This window comes from Vulpes lagopus, chromosome 2, assembly GCF_018345385.1.
Source record: "Vulpes lagopus strain Blue_001 chromosome 2, ASM1834538v1, whole genome shotgun sequence".
In the NCBI taxonomy this organism is placed as follows: Eukaryota; Metazoa; Chordata; class Mammalia; order Carnivora; family Canidae; genus Vulpes; species Vulpes lagopus.
The window spans coordinates 103,287,354-103,303,220 of NC_054825.1; the positions used below are offsets into that span (position 1 = coordinate 103,287,354).

The window sequence follows — 15,867 nt, forward strand, 5'->3', positions numbered from 1 at the left end:
AAAACAGCATGGCTTTCAAAAAACAACTTCTGGATAAAGCCAGCAGGTGACTTTAACCAGGGACTGATCCTATCACATGGGATGATCACCCAAGTTCTAGCAGAGTCACCTCTGAGATCACTTGAAACTTTTTTAACAGTGTCTTCAGAAGTAACTGGCAGTTATACACAATTCTTGGAACAAAAAGAGAAGTATCAGCCCAAATGCTTCCTGTGTATCATCATTGGATAGATATCATCACTGGATTATTTTTTCTCACCAAATCTATGATGAGAAAAGGAATTTTAATTCTACCAATCTGGTGAACAAAAGGATTCTTTTTTTTTTTAAATTTTTTTTTTTAATTTTATTTATTTATGATAGTCATACAGAGAGAGAGAGAGAGGCAGAGACACAGGCAGAGGGAGAAGCAGGCTCCATGCACCGGGAGCCTGATGTGGGACTCGATCCCGGGTCTCCAGGATCGCGCCCTGGGCCAAAGGCAGGCGCCAAACCGCTGCGCCACCCAGGGATCCCCGAACAAAAGGATTCTAACAGAGTCAGGATCTCCATCTTCAAATCGAAGTCTGGCATCAGCAATTCTCAACTTGCCTCTCCTCTTCTTTTCCAGGTAGAAGATCCAAACTAAAGCAAAGCAAAAGCAAGAACAGGGTGAGTGGACAGACTTATGTATCCATGAAGTGCCCTGAAATGATAAAAAGATTTAAGCTGTATCCAAGGACTATGCAAGCCTGTGATAGAGGTCACCCCATCCATGGACTCCAGCTGGAGATGGAATCCCCCATGGCTGTTTAAAGACAAAAGGTGGCTACCACACAATGCTTGTCCGTGAATGCCAGGCCTTGATGACTCTGTAAAAGGTCTCCCTACTAATGAACACTAACTTCACTAACAGTCACCCCACTCACTCAACACCTCTCAAATCCAGCTCTCCCTCACCGCCTCCAATATCCCTGCCTCCGTTCACTGACAGCTGAGTCCCCAGCCTTCTCAACCCCTCAGAGTCAGTCTTTTCAAATGTAAACCTCACACCTGCGATTTCCAACCCAAACTGTAGCTGAAGCACTGCCTTCAACTCACACAGCTGCCCCAGATTTTAAATTTTTGAAGGAAAGAAAGCACAACTTGTCTGTCAAGCACTGTGCAAACTATGAGCCCAAGGCCGTTCCCACTTTCCTCATTAGATCATGCTATATACCTTTCAGTGACATAATGTCTTTGTGAAGCTGGGCTTCCCAGATTGCTGGGACAAAAGTAAGCCCCTTGTTATACACCCAAAGGGCATGAAAGCAGGGACTCAGCTGAAGCATGCACACCAAGGTTCACAGAAGCACCATTCACAACAGCCAACAGGTGGCAACAACCCAAATGTCCATCAACAGAGGTATGGATGAACAAAACATGGTCTTCACAGGCAGTGGAATATTATTCAGTCTTAAAAAGGAATTAAGTATCAATATATGCTGCCACATAGACAAATCTTGAAAGTGTGATGCTAGGGGGGAAAAAAGCCAAACATCAAAGAATAAATTTTGTATAATTCCACTTTTATGAGGTACCTAGAGTAGTCAGAAAATAAAATGGTGGTTTCCAGGAGCTGAGGAGGGGGAGGATGGGGCATTAGTGTTTAATGTCAATTAGTGTCTAATAGGCACAGAGTTTCGGTTTGGGAATGATGAAAAAACTCTGGAAATGAGTGATGGTACTGGCTGCACAACACTGTGAATGTACTTAGTGCCACTAAATTGTACACTTAAAAAACAGTTACAATGGTAAGTTTTCTGTTATGTATATTTTACCACAAAAAAAAGGTAAAACCTTGCAAAAATCAATACAAAAAAGGAAACGAGGGTGGCAGTGTCCAATATGATCCAAGGTGTGAAAAGCTATTCCATGCCCAACTAGCAAGAAATTGTGGCTGCAAATGCAATGGAAATATTTTTTGATTTATGCATAGTAGTTTCCAAGAAGCCACCAAGCTCTCTTAGAACGTAAATACTTACTAAGATATTTAAAAATATGACTGCTTGGGGGGAAGCCTGGGTGGCTCCATTGTTTAAGCATCTGACTTTTGATTTCAGCTCAGGTCATGATCTCATGGTTGTGAGATAGAGCCATACATCGGGCTCTATAACCGGGTGTGGAGTCTGCTTAAGATTCTCTCTTGTCCCAGGGCATCTGGATGGTACAGTTGGTTAGGTGTCTGACTCGTGGTTTCAGCTCAGGCTGTGATCTCAGGGTCCTAGGATTGAGCCCTGTGTCAGGCTCTACACTCGGTGTGGAGTCTGCTTGGGATTCTCTCTCCCTCTCCCTCTGCACTGTGTATGCTCACTCTCTAACATAAAATATTTTTTAAAAATTCTCTCTCCCTCTTCTTCTGCCACTCCCCCACCAGGTACACATTCTGTCTATATATATATATATATATATATATATATATATATATATATTCATAGAACTACTTAATCCTCTGAACTGTTAAGTTTTCTTTTGGCAGAGGGACACCCTGAAAAATATTACTGGTGTAACCAGAGTGCCATGAACCAAGATACCACCTGTGAGGTTCACTCACCCCAAGAGTCATGCTTAAATTTCATCCATTCCCCCCACCACACAGGACTACAGGAGACAGATGAACATGTTAAATGACACCCCCAGGAAGCAATCAGTGTATCTAAACTGTGGGAAAAGCCACGTGGAAATATAAAGGGAGAAGGAAAGAGAGAGAGAGATGAAGGAGCATAAGAGAATGAAGGAGTAGAAGATGAAGATTATAAGAAATTTGCAATATGTCCACCAAACTGTAGTGTGTGGACCTTACTAGATCCTGATTTGAATAAACTGTAAGATACATATAACTTGCTCATATATATGAAAATCAGAGGGAACTACAGAATTAACTGGATCCATTGGTGTTATTTAGGAATTATGATATTATGGTTGTTTTTTTCAAGGTAGTCCTTCCCTTTCAGAGATACATGTGAAAATGTTTATAGTAGAAATGATATGATGTCTGGGGCTTGCTTCAGAACAATCTCAGTCAGGGAATGGGAGAGTGAGGGGGAGAAGAGAAAACACAGTTGACCACAAGATGATCCATGTTGAAAACTGGGTGATGGATTCATGGAGGTTCACGGTCCTTTCTGCTTGTAGCTTCCCATTTCCAAATTTAAATGCAAATTTCCTTGTAAAACCTAGTGTGTCAGTCCTTGGATAGCTCTAATTCTAACTCCTTGGGTGACTCCCCGTGCTCTCAGGATAAAATCCAAACTTGTGGGTGGGATACCTTGCCTCTACTCTCCTCCCCATCTGCATTGCCACCAGCATGCTCCATGACACTGAGCAGCTAGGACCTCCTGGGTCCCCACCCTGCCCATCCCCCAGTCCTTGGTAGCACTCACCACTTCCCCCAGGGTGCTCTAATGGACACCCCTCCCCAACACTGGATTAAGGCCCGTTCCTCAGTGCCTCTATAGAAACGTTTTCCCTTTAGCAAAACTTTGTAAACAATAGTATTTTCATTTCCCATTGGTTCATTAAACTGAATCAATCTGAACTATCTGGTACACAGTAGATACTCAATAAACATTTGTTGACTTGAGAAATGAATAGCAAAACAAACAGCTGAATAAATAATATCATCACTATTTCATCCATTCCCCACCACACATGCACAGTTCTCTCCGTGAATCTGCCATCTACCTGGGCCCCATTAGCAGCCTTTCATTGCTGGAGGATGTGGATCTTCCCTCCTACCTGGAGGGAGGAACTGAAAAGGTGAGCAAAAGAATGAAAAGGTTCATACATGCAAGGCCACCTCCCTGTGTCAAGTTAGAGACAAAATGAATCAAACCAACACTACAGCTCCAGAAAAGCAAGACTCTAAGCAAGGAGTAACAGCATTAGGAGCCAATCTTGTGGAATCCTGACTCCAGAGACCTCCAATCCTTGCCTTCTAGATACTGACCTGACCCTGGGAGTCACTTCTGGGGACTCCAGTTCCTCACTCACCTCTTGAAAGCCTCTTCCAGACCTGACATCTTGAGATTCTACTCCAGTTTCTGATCCATCTCCACAACCCTTGGTTTGTTCATTACGTAATAACAAGTTATTGATCACTGAGAATGCCCAAGCCTCACCAGACCGCATCCTAGGCAGTGTGACAAATTCCAAAGTTGACAAGGGTCTCAAAATCCTACAGAGAAAGATGACAGACATGGAAATAACTGCATCACAAAACTGAACATGCTACGTAGCAGAAGAGGGGAACAAGCAAGATATCTGGGAGATCATAACTGAGCTGGAGTTCTTTCAATTTGGGAAACCTTGACAGAAGCAGCAGGGTTTGGATGACAGCCAGGAAAGGTGGGTGGGATTTAGGTAGGTGGTATGTCAGCTAGAATGCTTTCGGGTACCTGTGGCAGCCTGTTTGAGCTGGGTTTCTAACCCAGCCCAGAGACAGAGTGGTCTCGGGGCTCTCCTCTGCTCTGTTCAAGGGGGATGGGTTCTTCCCATCATACCTCCCTGCGGTGCCCAGGTGGGTTCATCGTGGACCAAGAAGGTACAGAGGGCAGGCTTCCCTCCAGGCACAACCAAGTTCAGGGGAAGCAGACAGACCATTAGCCTGTGGTCTCTTTCTGCAGTTCACTCTTAGAGAAAAATCCCATCTCCCAGAAGCCCCACAGCCAGTTCTGGTCAAGCCACGTGGCTAAAAGTGGATGGAAGGCCCATTCCTGAGCCAGTCCCACGCCTGCTACATCACCTGGTCTTGGGGCACACACAGGGCCAGGGCCATGTGGGATTCCCAGGCACTCTGCCTTCTAGATACAGCCAGAGGGATGACTTCCACGTTCTGTCCACCATCGAGGCAGGCTCTGGCGCAGCCAGTAGGGTGGTTAATGAGCAGACGTCTGAAGACAAGACAGGACAAGAAGAGACAAACCCAAACCCAATGCCCACCATGCATTTCTCTCCCTCTTCCCCCTGCTTCTGACTCCTGGCTGCACGTTAGAACTACCTGGGCCCCAGCCTGGACCAATTAAATTGAAGACTCCTGGGGCTGGGATTCAGGCATCTGTGGTTTGGGTCTTTAAGCTTCCCAGAGGATTGGGATGCCCAGGGAGGGTTGAGAACCAGGGCTCTGGCTCAGTGGTTCTCAAACTTTAGCATCACCCGGAGGGCTCATCAAAGTACAGACTGCTTCACCCCACAACTCGCTCAGTACGTGGGAGGTGGAGCCAAGAATTTGCATCTCTAACAAGCTCCCCGTGATGCTGCTGCTGCTGCTGGTGGGGACAAGCTCTCCATCATCTTGACCAAACTATTCTCGCTCTCAGAGCCACAATATCCTTTCCCACCTGTAAAATGGAGGTACTGGGAGCTGCCACACTGCTATCATGGGAGGGATTAAAGATAAAGTCCACAAAACACCCAGCACAGAGCTCACAGAGCACCTAGCAGGTGCTCACAAGACGGAAGTTACCTTTATTAGTTAAATCGCTATGGGTGTGTCAGAGGGCTGAGTGTGGCCCTGAGCTGGGTCAGCTCTCCCTCCCGCCTAGTACTTTTTTTTTTCCTCCTAAAACTATGTCAGCACCAAAAAAAAAAAAAAAAAGAAAGAAAGAAAAGAAAAGAAAAAGAAAAAGTGTGCATCTTGCTTTCTGCACTGGTGCTAAGTCTCTGGCGTTTTCTTATAGAATGATGCTTATCAGAGGAAAAACATCTGCTCCACTTTCTTTAATCTCTAATTTATCTAATCTCCCTTTGTAAAAAGGTATATTGCTAATGAGTGAATTTCTGCCAAGGGAAAAAAAATGCTTGTTTCAATTACTTATTCTTCTCATTGACTTTACTCTCTGTGGTGTAATATCACACAACATAAATATAATGAATGGGCCACTTTTTTCTGGTTATCTTCATCACTGGCCACTGATAGAGAGCCTTCCCGAGTAGAAAGATGTCATTTTTCATGTCTCTACCTGAAGCATCAGACACACGTTTGCTGGAGTAAATCTTTTCCTCCGGCGAGTGTCCTCACCCCGCCCAAGGCTCGAGCCCCGAGAGCCCTCCGCGGACGGTGACCATGACGGAGAGCGGCCGCCAGAGGGCGCCGCAGAGCAGCGCAGCCTGCCCCCTCCAGGGCCTTGCTCCTCCCCGGGAAAGGGCGCTTCCCAGAATCTGTAGACATCTAGGTGTTGCTTGGCTTCTTGGTTTTTGTTTTTTGTTTTTGTTTTTGTTTTTTAAGGTAAGATAATTATCAGGCATCAGGCTTTGCTCCCACGTGTTCCTAAAAACAAGTGAAAATTAAATTATTTGAAAGAAGGAAGTTGGATCAAAACAAGGAAATTTTGGAATTGGGGTGCTGTGGAGGTAGGGCCGGGAGTCGAAGGCCTTTGGGAATGCACCCCTCATTTTACAGGTGAGGACACGTGAGGCTCCGAGAGGTCTCCATGCCACAAGCAACGCGCCCACAACCCCCATCAGAGCCCGGGGATGCAACCTGTGAGCCCCACTCCCTCTCTCCTGCTGCCCTCCCTTATGAATTACTGTGCAAAGAGGAGAGACATTTCTTCTTATAAGTTTGTGCCATGCCTTGCAATGTTTATATTTCCTTTTTGCAATTTTTTGAATTGTGGTAAGACATACATGAAATTTACCATTTTAACAATTTTTAAGTGGCCTTTTCAGTAGCATTAAGCATTATAGGATACTGTACAGCCCTCACCACCATCCATCTCCCAGAACTTTTTTTGTCTTCCCAAACTGAAATTCTGTCCCCATGTACTGGTAACTCCCCAGCCCCTGGCTCTCACCATCCTATTTTCTGTCCCTATGGATTTACCTATTCTAGGTACCTCATATAAGGAGAATCATACAATATTGTCCTTTTTGGGTACGGCTTATTCCACTTATAAATATCCCCAGGTTTCTGACATATTGTAGCATGTGTGAGGATTTCCTCCTTTCCAGGGCTGAATAATATTCCAGTGCTTTCATTATTATAGCTGATTCCCAGAACACTAGTGGGCAGTCCAGACCCTCCTCCTCCTGATGAGGACTCTGAGCCTCCAGTTACTTGCGGGCACCTGCCCTTTGCAGAGCTTGGTCTTCTGGGCAGTCAAGCCCATCAGATCTACAGGATGATGTGTGCAAAGGGTTACTCAAAGAAAGCAGGGAATGGGAAGCACTCAGTGCTCATCACTCTGTCTTGACCTGCGTTTTTCCCACAAGCAGGAAGCAGACTTTTGCCACTGTCCCTCTACTTGCTGCACAGAGAGATGCTCCCCCCATAGGAGGGGCATCCCACCCACATAAGGAATGCAAGTGCAACACCAAGGCAGGAGGGCACAGAGAAGCTGAACCAATCGACGAAGACACACCTCCACAGGCTTACACTTGCAGAGACTATACCACCCCTTCACAAAGCTTCTACAGACCTGGTTACAAAGGTAATGAAATCTTTTTGGTTTTTGGTTTTTTGTTTTTCTGGTGCGGGGTGGGAGTGCCAGATATTCCAGCTTGTGTTAACTGAAGTTAACACAATAAGCCACTAAATGCATCAAATCCCTTTAGGTTTTAAAATTCTGCTTCAGCCAGAAGTCTGATTGAACAGTAGGAGTTGTGGTGAAGCACTCAAGTGATGCAGTCACTGGGCATCCTTACCCGGGTAAAGTGTGCTGGTGTGGCAATTCCCAGAAGAAAGTCCACTGCTAATTAAGAGCCACATCCTGAGGCGACTAAGGATTAATTTGACAAGTGAACTATTCCTACCTGTGCTTTATAAACAAAACCCATTATGGGTTTTATGAGGCCCCCATTATTGACATGAGTATCATTAATCATCTAGGTGCTTTTTGCAAATTGCATCATTTGATTCCCATACACGATTCATGAAATTAGAGCTGAAGGATGACATGGCTGCCCCGGGGTTACACTGTTGGTAAACCGTAGCCAGCAGTCCAAGTGGGGTTTCACGACTTCAGAACCCAACCTCTCCACTATGGAACTCAATTGGCTCATGTCACACTCATCCCCTACCCGGAGGTGGAAGCTGTCCTTGGAAGAGTTCTCTCACTTTCCAAACCAAAGCTTAGGCAACTTACTCAATCCAACAAACCCTTCCTGGGCCCTCGTCTGTGTCATCACTGTGGCAGGTGCCTTGAGAAACACCAAAGGGAAGGCAGTCCCAAGTCTCTTGGAGCTCACAACCAATGAACAAATATCTGTGACTCATTGGGCTTACATTTAGGAGTAATTTGGAATGCCAAATGTAGTAACTTCCTGGTGTATATTAAAAGAACCTGAGAAACCATTTCTTGGATGGCATTCAGGTGAGAAACAGAATACCTCGATTTTTACTAAAACACCCTGAGTGAGCCTTTCCAAACTTCACATAAGGTGCAGAGACATGTGGCATTTCACAAGACACAACCCCTTGGTTCACTGACCCCAATCATGGATTCAATAAAGGGTGTTACTGGGCAAAGAAGGGGTTTTGCCAAGGGTCCAGTCAAAATAGGTTTTAAAAATCAAATGGCATGTTTTCTGAAATCGTATTTACTCTAGAACCCTGGAGGAAACAAAAAAAGGAAGCTCCAACTCATCCTGTTTGGTGTGATAAATACGGAATGTTCCTGAACTCCAGTAATTTGCATAAGATGAAGCAACACTCAAAAAAGGTTGGCCAATCCTAAAAGGATTAAAATCTGTCTCAGCAGTCCAAGAACCCCTTGTAATTTCAGCTGCTTATCATCCTTGGCTACATTTGCCAATATTCTGACATGAAAGTGTGGGAAGTGGTCAACACCGTGCCTCAGTTAGGGAAGTCTACACCACAGTGGCGGAGGGGCTGTCTGATTCTGACAGACCAATTCCCTTGGCCCCCACCCCAGCACGTTACCAAGGAAAAGGAGGCATGTTCTCTAGTTGGTGGTGAAGCAGGAACATTTGTACCAATAAAGGAGAAAAAGGAAGAGTGTGGGTTTTTTCTCCTAAATAACCTGAGATAAAAATAGGAAAACTTTGTGACCTGTGAACGATGTTTTAATATCTATGTACCCTAAGAGCGGAAGAAAAAACAGGATCACACAAAGATTATTGCCACAACAAAGTTACCCTCAGAGCAATTTTTAAGTAATATCTCAAAGAAGATTGGGAATTATTATAAATGATACAGAAAATGGGGGGGGGGATCTTATTACAATTAACATAGTGATGTTGCACCCAGCTACTTCCAGGGCCACTTGAAAGGGGACCTAATCCTAACTACCACTGCCCCCTCACAATACGTGACTTACTTTGGCCAACAGAACATGATCAGAAGTGACATGTGCCACAGTGAGGAGTCCTAAGAGTGTTGGAGGTTTCCTCATTGTTCTTTTCCCTCTGCCGTAAGATAGGAAGGACACAGCATCAGGCTGCTTCTTCAGCCTGAGTCTTGCAGTGAGGAGGATCTGCGGAGCAAGGCTGCAGTGGCCCAGAGTCAAGATGAGCAAAAAACAGACATTTGTTACTAGAAGCTACTGAGCTATTTGGACCTGCTTGTTACACAGCAACAGCTAGCTTGTTACCTAGCAAATACTCACATGTGGAGCTTCTTATTCCTCTTACATTAAAATCCAAAATCCATAACCTAGCACCAAGGCCCTATTTCCACCTGCTTAAAGTACCCTTGCTTCCCACGACCAGGCCTGTGTTCACTGGTGTTAATGGGTACTAAGCTTAAAAGTCACTTCTTTAAGGAAAGTTTTCCTGACCCTCTGTCAATCCACCACATACCCCTCCCTTTGTAGAGTGTATCAGATTTTAAATTTTAATTTTCTTTGCTTGGTCATTTAATTGCTGCCTCTACTTCTTATTAAAGCATTAATCACAGCTATAACTTCTCTGATTATTTATTTAATATCCATCCCTCCTCTGACCACCACATGCTTACATACACTCTCACAAAGCCTCAGGAGAATACTTTCTGGTTTCACTAACCATTGAGCCCAAGACCTGGTATGTAACAGAGGTTCGATAAGTTTTTGTCAATGAATGGAATTGCTCATCTCATGATGACCAGACAAAACAGAAATGTGAATATAAAGGTTATTTAAAGCACTTGCTGGATGGAGTGATGTGATAAAGTCCTGGTATTTCATGTAAGAGCAGTAATCTAGAGGTCTCTCTTCTCCCATATCAACACCTCTGCTCTAACTGCCTCTAAACAGCAGTTAACAAATAAATATCATAGTCAGTATCATGTAGCCTTAGATGTTAAAAACACAGGTTGCTGGGTCCCACCCCCAGATTTTCTGGTTCAGTAGGGCGAGGTAGGACTCTGGAAGCTCACTGCTAATAAGTCTGGGGAGTGTAAGGCTGCTAGTCAGGGACCCACTGAGAACCACTGCCTTGGAACTTAGAACCACGCTCACCTGGGGGGGCCATGGAAGAGAAACACGGCCGGCTTCCTTCTCACTCACATCTCATACTTCACAGAGGAATGTAACCTTTTATTCGATGGAAGTGGGGGGGTCCCACTGTCCCAATTCCCCTGGGCAAACCATACCTGTTATAGACAGGGCCTTAATATAAGCCCAAGGGGGTCTCTGCAGAGCTTTGCACCCAAGGGGTAAATGAGAATCACATTTTCTACAAAATGCTATGGGTAGAAGTAGGGCAGCAATGCTGGCACCCAATTCCTGGTGAGTCTCTCATGGGAGACACCCTCCCTGTCACTGAAAACTGACTTTAGGTAACAAGGAAGGGGAACCCCAGTGCCATCCAGGGCAGTCCATAACACAGCGGGCATCAGTTGTGATTCATAGAGCTACCAAGTATTTATGTGTCAAGCACATACAACATGAAGCAAACCCCTTATACCGAAGTCTTGATTGGAAAAAAATGATTTTTTCCATGAAGTTATTCTACCAGTATCTGTTATAGGCACCCCTGGGTGGCTCAATGAGCTAACCATCTGCCTTTGGCTCAAATCATGATCCTGGGGTCCTGGGCTTGAGCCTCACGTTGGGCTCCTTGCTCAGTGAGGAGTCTGCTTCTCCCTCTCCATGTGCTTGCTCTCTCTCTCTCTCTCTCTAATAAATTAAACAAATCTTAAAAAAAAAAAACCCCACAGCAAAAACAAAAACATCTCAAAAATGCCTTAGTTAAATAAGCAAACACTGAGGCCATGTAAGAAGGCAGCAACTAAAAATAAGCTGTACCCTCCAGCCTGGGAGAGTCCTGCAGATCCTCTTGCAAGGCTGGCCTCAGCTTTCCTGGGTGCTTGGCTCACAGGCTAACGGGGTCATGTGTCCACTCCTCCTCACCGCCCTCCCCGAGACATCAGACCGTCTCCCTGGCTCTCCTATGCCACCAGAACCCTGCCTTTGTCTGAAACCTTCACAGGCCACAGCTCACAGCCAGGAATGTGAGGACGAGGAGATGGTGGGGAAGCTCTTCCAGGACTTGCCCGGGATTCCATTCTGCATGAGGACTACCCCCAGACTGGTGAAGTGCATGTGACACACATAACCATTCATATAAAAACCAAATAGCCAACCCCAGCATAAAAGCAAGCCATGTGAGTGCCACTGAGACCTTCACGCCCTTGCTTGGAAAGACTATATAAGGCTAGCTGCTCTGTAAACGCAAGCATCTAAGGAAAACCGCCCAGGGCTATAATTCTTTGTCACTGTAAAAATATGTTGAATTAGTCTCATAGACACTACATTCATCCATCTGTCACTATTCCTGGCCCTACTCTCCTCTTCTGTTAATTTTTATGCATAATCAGAAGAGTATCTTTTGTCAAGCCCCAAACCCCACTGTATATGCCTGAGTCCAGGATGCGTGCGTGGCTAACAGCACTCCATCCACCACGACCACCTCACTACCTCATCACCTCTGTTGTTTGATGCATCCCCTGACACTCATGGGACAGAATGGTCAGACACCCCAAGAACAGGAGGGGAAGGGCAGAGAGACGGTTGGATTTCACCCCAGTCAAAACCCATCTCAGTCCCTGAAACGTGTGTTTCTCACTGAATCCCAATTCTTCACACTTGTTTTAGGATATGATTTAACATGAAATGTGAAATATTTACTTTGTGACACCCGAGTTTGGTCTGTACACTGATTCTATGGTGTTAATCCCCTTGGAGGGCTGCAATTAAAACTGGAGCTGGCCAGAAGCGCCTCCCTCCCTGGAGAGCTGCAGCCCTGTCTCAGTGAAACTTACTGGGGGAAGAGGGAAGACTGAGCAGAAAAGCAGCCATATCCACACTGGCCCCCACCCAACAGCCCCAGCCATAGCACTGAGGACCATGCAGGAGGCCAATCTCATCACCTGTCCTCTCTGAGAAGCAAACAACGTAGCACTGTGCATTTTTCCCCATCTTTCTTTTTCTGAGAGGCAACAGTGATTAGGAATGCAGGGGTTAGCCTCCTATATTAGATTCAAATCCTGTTTCTGTCATTTCCTCTGATGCTTTAGATGAATCATTTTAAAGTTTCAGTAGATTTTGTTTCCCTCACCCACCCCACAGTTTTGTAAAAATTAAAGAAGGTAATTTGTGTAAAGCACCCTGACAGTGGGCAGGTAAGAAGCAATCAATTGATGGCAGCAGTTGAAATCATTGTATTGTTATTACCATATAGGAGTCTTATAAAGATTAACCAAAATAGGGGCACCTGGGTGGCTCAGTCAGTTAAGCATCTACCTTTGGTTCAGGTCATGATCCCAGAATCCCAGGATCGAGCCCCACATCTGGCTCCCTGCTCAGCAGGCAGTCTGGTTCTCCCTCTACCCCTCACCACACTCTCATATTCGCTTCCCCCCACCCCCTCTCAAATAAAATAAATAAATAAAATCTTTTTACAAAAAAGGATTAACCAAAATAATGGGTACTGTTGTGGCTGTTTACCTGTGTGATTATTTTTTAATTTTATTTATTTATCCACGAGAGACAGAGAGAGAGAGAGGCAGAGACACAGGCAGAGGGAGAAGCAGACTCCATGCAGGGAGCCTGACGTGGGACTCGATTCCAGGTCTCCAGGATCACTCCACAGGTCGAAGGCCACGCTAAACTGCTGAGCAACCCCAGCTGCTTGAAAAGTCAACTGACAATGTGCTAATTTTATAGCTTAAAAAACAAAAACCATAAAAGTTTAAGTCATTTGCACATGCACGCTGACATGGGAAATTGAACCCCAGTGTCACCATCCACCACGTGCTGGTCTAGCGGGGAGCCTGTTATGGATGCTCTAGGGGAATTCCCACAGAGCTCCCAAATTGGTGGCAGTGGTGGGAACAGCACTGACTCTCCTCGTTGGCTCCATGGACAGTGTGCCCAGGCTCCCTGAGGCTAATACTTGCTGCTCCTATGAAATATTGACTTTCTGACCCTCAGTTAGGTCTGTATCTCAATTCCATGTGCTGCAGAATAAGGTAGACCTGGAAGATGCATCACTATTGGGCTCAGAATATAGGTTGGATGCCACTGCCTTGCACTGTGCTGGGGACTCCATTCATGGGCTGTGGAATACATATGCCTTGAATGATGCTCCCTGTAGTTGTGCAAACTGTAGGTTGAAGGGGAAAAAAAACATGAGAGGAATGACTCCGTTCTTACTCTTTCCCCACCATCCTTATAAGCCCCCAGCACCTGAACAGAACATGAATGAGGCAGTTATCATGGAAATAGGAATAGCCAAGGAAATTTATGAATAAGAAGAGTCAATATTCCTTTCCTAATTTGGCTGTGATACCCCACAGTGGGTGAGGCAACCCCACTCCACTCCAAATCTACCTCTGTCCTTGACTAGATGGTACCATGCTGCATGGAGGGATCAGGGCTTGGGTATGCTGGTAAATGTTTAACAACTTGCTTTCTGGGAAATAAAAGCCTTGATATATAGTATTTTCCAATTCCCATGATGTAAATACTCCCATTATGGTCATTTCCAAGCTACTAATATGACCCCACTGAAGCAGAGCTAGGAAGGGACATACATCTTTAGGGTCACGGCTGAAAAGAGCAGAGACAATGGGGGAAAGAACAAATACAGGAGCCAAACAGACAAGAATTCAGCAAAATTAAAATATGAAGAGAGGGTGACCAGGAAAAATGGAAGCCACTCTCAGGAATTCCTACAGATATTTGAAAGGGTGTTGATTTTCCTACTGCATATAGGTTTACACAAGATGACCCCAGTGAGCTATAATGTGGAGATATTCAGAGTCACCTAAACAATGCAAGAGATGGCATATGAGAAAGCCAAAATCTCAGCCAAAAGCATACATGACCAGCTGAGGAGAAAGGCTAAAACCTTTTATTCATTTATGAATATCAGCAAAATACTATAAGAATATCAAAAGGTTTAAGATTTTCTTAGCTTAAGATTAGAGCATACAAACTCAAACTTTAATCATGTCTTTATTTGTCTCTTATACACCTGTGTAACTTGATCCTCAGGCTTCCAGTTATTCTTGCCTCAGTTTCTTCTTCTATGAAATTAGTATTTGATCGCAAACTTCCCAAGACATAGCACTGTAAAACTACCTGCTAAAATAAATAACAGACCACCGAAACTTCACTGAGAGCATTTCTCCACTTATATCTAAGATTGCTATAGCTCAGAATTCAGAAATAGCTTTCATTTCAAAATGATCAATTCCAGAATCCCTAAAACTAAACATCAACAACAACAACAAAAAAAAAAACAGTGAAAACTAATTTTAAAGAATGCCACTTGCAGGTAATATCTTCTTACAATAAATGGTTTTTTCAGACTACATCTCCCATCAATAACTAGAAAACGTAGAAAAAATATGAGACACATCTGTTCAAAAGGACCAGAGTACCACGAAAGCAGTAAGGACTTGAAAGACCGAGATCCTCCAAGAGAATGAAAGTCACTTTTCCCTACAGATACTTTTACTCAAAAGTAGCATTAGAGAGGCTGAGAGGCAGAGCATAGATTTCAGAAGTATCAGAGCTGAGGAGAGAGTGGAATATAGGACTCATCAAGGAGGACTAATCAAAAATTACTAGAAAAATTCAATCAATGAAAGGACAAGGAAATTGAAGAACTAGTGTGGCACAACACCCACTGCCTAACAGTGCACCCTGCCCCTGAACTGTTAGCTGAGTTCTCCTGTGGACACACCTCCTCCAGACCCAGAGCTGAGGTTTCCCCCCACCCCAACAACAGACCTTGCCAACATTGCATACCCTTCCCCTTCACTCTCCTGCAGCTTGGTACTACTGCATCCCTGGTAAACACCTGGTCTGACTCAAGCCCAAGGTGTCCCCCCAACTGGGGGGACTAAAACACAGGGACCAAACCCTGCCCATAACACACAAGGAGAGTCATTGCAGATGGCTGGACTGAGAGTAAAAGGGGCTCAGCCACAATAGCAGAGCACTCACAACACACAGAGGAGACACCCCTGAAGTGCCAGGTCCTGGTGAATAGGGGACACTTCACTGCAGACTGCTAAAGGAGCTTCATAAACCCACTATTTTTAAGAGTAGGAGATGAAGCTGACTTTCCTAATACAGAGAAACAAACACAGAGAGTTACACAAATGTCACAAAATGACAAGACAGAGGAATATGTCCCAAGTAAAAGAACAGGACAAAACCACAGCAAGAGAACAAAGCAAAGCAGAGATAAGTAAAATGTCTTATAGAGAATTTAAAATAATGGTCAGGGGGTGCCTGGATGACTCAGTTAGATATCCAGCTCTTGATTTGGCTCAGATCATGATCTCAAGGTAGTGAAATCAAGCCCCATATCAAGCTCGGCACGGCATGGAACCTGCTTAAGAATGTCTCTCTCCCTATCCCTCAGCTTCTCCCACCTCCCTCCCTCAACCCCCAT

The 15,867-nt window shown here is 44.8% G+C and overlaps 1 long non-coding RNA gene across 1 annotated transcript in view; it reads right to left on the minus strand.

The window, feature by feature from the left end:
* Window positions 1-398: 398 nt before the first annotated feature.
* The window catches only part of LOC121485408, a 34,197-nt gene continuing 18,728 nt past the window's right edge, over window positions 399-15,867 (minus strand). The window contains exons 2-5 of the long non-coding RNA XR_005986273.1: window positions 5,979-6,286; window positions 4,763-4,910; window positions 4,012-4,195; window positions 399-624 (exon numbers count right to left, since the gene is read on the minus strand). This is a non-coding gene — a long non-coding RNA (uncharacterized LOC121485408). The remainder of the gene's footprint in view (window positions 625-4,011; window positions 4,196-4,762; window positions 4,911-5,978; window positions 6,287-15,867) is intronic.